The sequence below is a fragment of the Phytophthora ramorum genome (assembly GCF_020800215.1).
Source record: "Phytophthora ramorum isolate Pr-102 chromosome Unknown Phyram_PR-102_s0009, whole genome shotgun sequence".
Taxonomy (NCBI): Eukaryota; Oomycota; class Peronosporomycetes; order Peronosporales; family Peronosporaceae; genus Phytophthora; species Phytophthora ramorum.
Window position 1 is genome coordinate 1,388,790 of NW_027150655.1, and position 6,096 is coordinate 1,394,885.

Consider the following 6,096-nt stretch of genomic DNA (forward strand, 5'->3'; position numbering starts at 1 on the left):
GAGCACGAACGGGACGCACAGCCCTCGAGCGTGAAACGATTGCAAGCAATTTGCCCCAGGCAGGATTGAACTACCGACCTTCCGCTTACTAAGCGGGTGCTCTACCACTGAGCTATAGGGGCTCTTACAACCGAACGCAACATACCATTTTTCACAAAATAGAAAAACGCACTACCCACAACACAAACCCATCAAACAGACTCACGCACATCACCCACCTCCACAACCTCTCCTAGCTGCTGCTTCGCCCTCCTCCACTTATTGCCGCGACCCACCCCCACTTACCGATCCTACCACCCGCATACCACATCTACTGCATCACGTGCCTGTCAGCCTACCAGCCACAGAGCCTATCAGCCACAGAGCCACAGAGCCACAGTGCCCGGCATGAGTCTGCTTCCGCACGCTGCTCCACAAGCACCACAAACCGCACGATCTACCTACCTACCATAAGTAGAGCAGTCTTGCACCGGCCTCGGATATGCACTCCTATTGCCTTCGCCAGGTTGACGCTCACAACAAATAGACCGTGGCAGGCCGCTACACGTGCAATCTGAGCCTGGCCCGACCGCTACAAGTGCAAACTCGCCATCTTACTAATGGCAGCGAACAGTTGCAGCAATCACGTACACTGCGAGCCAAAGCACTGCGAGCCAAAGCACTGCGAAGCCAAAGCAGAGTTACTGAGTTACTGACTGAGCGGCCGACTGAATGACGGGTTGAGCGTCTCAGGTGGCAGCTCGTCCGGTCTGACATCCGATACAAGTGCCACTAAACGGACAGATCCAGTGGGGAGGGAGTCGTAGGGGTTGTGGCTCTGGGGGGTGGCATGAGGGTCCACGTGCGAGCAATAGGGGGTGGGGTGGAGCAGTGCCGGAGCAGTGTCGGAGCAAGCGCAAAAGAGCAAAGACGGCCAGGAGCACGCCTCGAGCACGAACGGGACGCAACAGCACCCTCGAGCGTGAAACGATTGCAAGCAATTTGCCCCCAGGCAGGATTGAACTACCGACCTTCCGCTTACTAAGCGGGTGCTCTACCACTGAGCTATAGGGGCTCTTACAACCGAACGCAACATACCATTTTTCACAAAATAGAAAAACGCACTACCCACAACACAAACCCATCAAACAGACTCACGCACATCACCCACCTCCACAACCTCTCCTAGCTGCTGCTTCGCCCTCCTCCACTTATTGCCGCGACCCACCCCCACTTACCGATCCTACCACCCGCATACCACATCTACTGCATCACGTGCCTGTCAGCCTACCAGCCACAGAGCCTATCAGCCACAGAGCCACAGAGCCACAGTGCCCGGCATGAGTCTGCTTCCGCACGCTGCTCCACAAGCACCACAAACCGCACGATCTACCTACCTACCATAAGTAGAGCAGTCTTGCACCGGCCTCGGATATGCACTCCTATTGCCTTCGCCAGGTTGACGCTCACAACAAATAGACCGTGGCAGGCCGCTACACGTGCAATCTGAGCCTGGCCCGACCGCTACAAGTGCAAACTCGCCATCTTACTAATGGCAGCGAACAGTTGCAGCAATCACGTACACTGCGAGCCAAAGCACTGCGAGCCAAAGCACTGAGAAGCCAAAGCAGAGTTACTGAGTTACTGACTGAGCGGCCGACTGAATGACGGGTTGAGCGTCTCAGGTGGCAGCTCGTCCGGTCTGACATCCGATACAAGTGCCACTAAACGGACAGATCCAGTGGGGAGGGAGTCGTAGGGGTTGTTGTTAGAGGGTGCTGCGTGTGCATGTGCGTGTGTGCACCAGGTGTGGGTGCAAGGCGTGTGTGCGTGCGCGTGCCTCTACGCGTGTGCGGGGGGATTTGTAGCGGCGTCAAGTGCTCATGATGAGACGCGCAGGTTGCGTGCGCGTGAGAACAAGCGTGTGGGAGCGTGTCCAAGTGCTGAAGCGGCGTGGACATGCGTGTGGGTGCATAGTAAGAGTTACATATGTAGGAGTAGGGTGTGCGTGACTTTGGTCATGCAGTATGGTGTAGTGGGTTAAGTGCCGGGTCTTTGATCCGTAGGGTGTGGGTTCGAGTCCCCACATGGACGTTTTTCTTTTTGCCGACAAGAGAGCGTAGGAGGCAGGCTAGCAGCTAAAACTCACTCAATCAATCTCACTTTTGGTTTTGCAATCTCGGCCCGAAGCCGTCTTCTAAGCTTTCAACTCTCCGCAGCTCGTAGCCCAACTTCCTTTTGGTTATGAGCCCAAGTACCGACACCAAGTTCAAGGTCGAGCCTTTCGACGGCTCGAACTACTCGCTGTGGAGCTACAAGATGAAGATGTACCTGATGTCCAAGGGATTGTGGGAAGCTGTCTCCGGGGAAGCCGGATCGACGGCGAAGGAGCAACAAGCGCACGCGGCGATTGTGCTCAACCTGAATGACTCGCAGTTGATGCACGTGGTGACGTCCACGACTGCGAAGGAGGCGTGGGACACGTTGAAGAAGTTCCACAAGACTCAAGACATGGCGAACCGGCTGTGGCTCAAGGAAAAGTTCTCGGCGTTCAAGTTCACGGCGTCCTCCGTCGGCAAGCACGTGACGGAGTTGGAGAAGCTCGTGATGGAGATGAAGAACGCGGGGTGTGAGCCAACTGAGGAAGACGTCTGCGCGACGATGCTGCGGAGTCTGCCATCGAGCTACGAGGCTCTGGTTCAAGCGTTTCGCATGTCAGTGAGTGAGTTCAAGCTTGCAGACCTGGTGAGCAAGCTGATTGCGGAAGAAGTGCGTCAGAAGGACTCGAACCGCATCGAAGAAGCGACTGCGCTTCTTGCCGGCAAGGGCAATGGGAAGCAGCAGCAGAAGAAGAAGAACGCACGCGGGATGCGCAAGAAGGGGCCCTTCGGGAAGTGTTTCAACTGTGGCAAGCCTGGCCACTATGCGAGGGATTGCCGTTCCGAGGCAAGTCCCGATGAAGATGTCCAAGACCAGTCGAACGTTGCGTTCCATGCGACGGAAGCTTTTGCTAGCGAGTGCTGGGTGATGGACAGCGGTGCTTCGGCACACATGTGCAAGACACGCGACGCGTTTCAAGAGTACTCGGGTGTAAAGACTGCGCGCACCATATCGAGCGCAAAGAGCAGCGCGAGCTTGAAGATTCTCGGGGTTGGAACAGTTGTTCTGCGTGTCTGGACTGGTAGTGCGTGGATAAACGCGCGACTGGAAAACACACTGCACGTTCAAGATTTGAACAAGAACCTGTTCTCTCTCACGGCTGCAACGGCACGCGGTATGACCGTGACTATGGACAGCGAGCAGTGCGTTGTGAAACGCGGCGGCCAAGTGGTGGCGACGGGCAGGAAGCAAGGCAAGCTGATGTTCCTCAACATTGAGGGCGGCGACGAGTGCCATGCGGCTGAAGACAATATGGATTTGTGGCACCGGCGACTCGGCCACGCGTCTTTCGGCACGCTAAACTCCATGATCAAGGACGGGAAACTCAAGGGTGCGCTGGCAGAGCCTGGAACCGTGTGTGGCGTGTGTGCGACTGCGAAGCAGGCACGCAAGCCTTTCAAGTCGACCAAGGAGGGACTCGAAGCCAGGGAGAGCGCACGCAAGGACACCACTGTGTGCTCTGATGTGTTGGGGCCCGTCACTCCTGCATCCAAGTCGGGCTACAAGTACATTGTGAGCTTCATCATGATGAAGAGTCGCTTTGTGACAATCTACCCACTGCGCAAGAAGAGCGAAGTGTGTGAGGCGTTCAAGAAGTTTCTCAAGGAGGCAGAAACAAGTGCGGGCATCAAGGTCAAGGTGCTACGCAGTGACAACGGCGGTGAATACTGCAACGCGGGGATGGTGGCTCTGTGCGACGAGAAGACCATCAAGCAAGAGTTCACGGTGCCTTACAACCCGCAACAGAACGGCATGGCAGAGCGGATGAACCGTACGCTGGTCGAAATGACACGCTGCATGCTGGAGGAGAGCGGGATGGACAAGTCGTACTGGTGCGAAGCCATCATGACAGCTGCAGACATTCGGAACGTGTTGCCTAACACGTCAAGCCCACACGCAAGCCCATTCCAGCTGGTTTTCAAGAGGGCGCCACGTCTGGAGCACATGCGCGTTTTTGGGACCGAGTGCTACGCCCATGTGACCAAGCAGAAACGCAAAAAGCTGGACAACTCGGGGATCAAGTGCGTGTTTCTCGGCTACGCCAAGCAACACAAAGCATATCGACTCCTGGACCCCAGCGACGGATCGATCGTGATTTCAAGGAGTGTGACGTTTGCTGAAGCGCCACCGGTCACAATGGCGAAGACGCGCAACCAGGAGGTGATCGACATCATCGACAACGATGAAGAAGAGGAGCGCACCGAAGAACCCAGTGTTGACGACGGTTTCAGCACGCCCCCGACACGCCCACTCCACGAACCCGAGGAGCACAGCGGACCGACCGGATCTGTGCCAACGCGTGGCTCTAGCACGCCAGGGAGAGACGGCGAAGAGGAGTGGATGGTGCGTCCGGCACGCAAAAGGCGTGGAGTCGTGCGCTACCAAGACGAATTTCCCGGGACTCGAAGGGGTGAGTTCAACCTGGACGACTACGAGGCTGAGTTCGATTCCCTCTACTGCTTCCTCACCGAAGACGACGACGGTGAGCGCGCGGTGTCGTACGATGAAGTCATGCGGAGCAAGTACAAGGACGAATGGCTGCGCGCCATGGAAAGCGAAATGAAGTCGCTTGAGGATCACCGCACCTGGAAGTTGGTGGACATGCCGTCAGACAAGAAGGCGATCGGGTGCAAGTGGGTGTTCCGTATCAAGCGTGACCCGAGCGGGAAGATCATCAAGTTCTGTTAGAGGGTGCTGCGTGTGCATGTGCGTGTGTGCACCAGGTGTGGGTGCAAGGCGTGTGTGCGTGCGCGTGCCTCTACGCGTGTGCGGGGGGATTTGTAGCGGCGTCAAGTGCTCATGATGAGACGCGCAGGTTGCGTGCGCGTGAGAACAAGCGTGTGGGAGCGTGTCCAAGTGCTGAAGCGGCGTGGACATGCGTGTGGGTGCATAGTAAGAGTTACATATGTAGGAGTAGGGTGTGCTTGACTTTGGTCATGCAGTATGGTGTAGTGGGTTAAGTGCCGGGTCTTTGATCCGTAGGGTGTGGGTTCGAGTCCCCACATGGACGTTTTTCTTTTTGCCGACAAGAGAGCGTAGGAGGCAGGCTAGCAGCTAAAACTCACTCAATCAATCTCTCTTTTGGTTTTGCAATCTCGGCCCGAAGCCGTCTTCTAAGCTTTCAACTCTCCGCAGCTCGTAGCCCAACTTCCTTTTGGTTATGAGCCCAAGTACCGACACCAAGTTCAAGGTCGAGCCTTTCGACGGCTCGAACTACTCGCTGTGGAGCTACAAGATGAAGATGTACCTGATGTCCAAGGGATTGTGGGAAGCTGTCTCCGGGGAAGCCGGATCGACGGCGAAGGAGCAACAAGCGCACGCGGCGATTGTGCTCAACCTGAATGACTCGCAGTTGATGCACGTGGTGACGTCCACGACTGCGAAGGAGGCGTGGGACACGTTGAAGAAGTTCCACAAGACTCAAGACATGGCGAACCGGCTGTGGCTCAAGGAAAAGTTCTCGGCGTTCAAGTTCACGGCGTCCTCCGTCGGCAAGCACGTGACGGAGTTGGAGAAGCTCGTGATGGAGATGAAGAACGCGGGGTGTGAGCCAACTGAGGAAGACGTCTGCGCGACGATGCTGCGGAGTCTGCCATCGAGCTACGAGGCTCTGGTTCAAGCGTTTCGCATGTCAGTGAGTGAGTTCAAGCTTGCAGACCTGGTGAGCAAGCTGATTGCGGAAGAAGTGCGTCAGAAGGACTCGAACCGCATCGAAGAAGCGACTGCGCTTCTTGCCGGCAAGGGCAATGGGAAGCAGCAGCAGAAGAAGAAGAACGCACGCGGGATGCGCAAGAAGGGGCCCTTCGGGAAGTGTTTCAACTGTGGCAAGCCTGGCCACTATGCGAGGGATTGCCGTTCCGAGGCAAGTCCCGATGAAGATGTCCAAGACCAGTCGAACGTTGCGTTCCATGCGACGGAAGCTTTTGCTAGCGAGTGCTGGGTGATGGACAGCGGTGC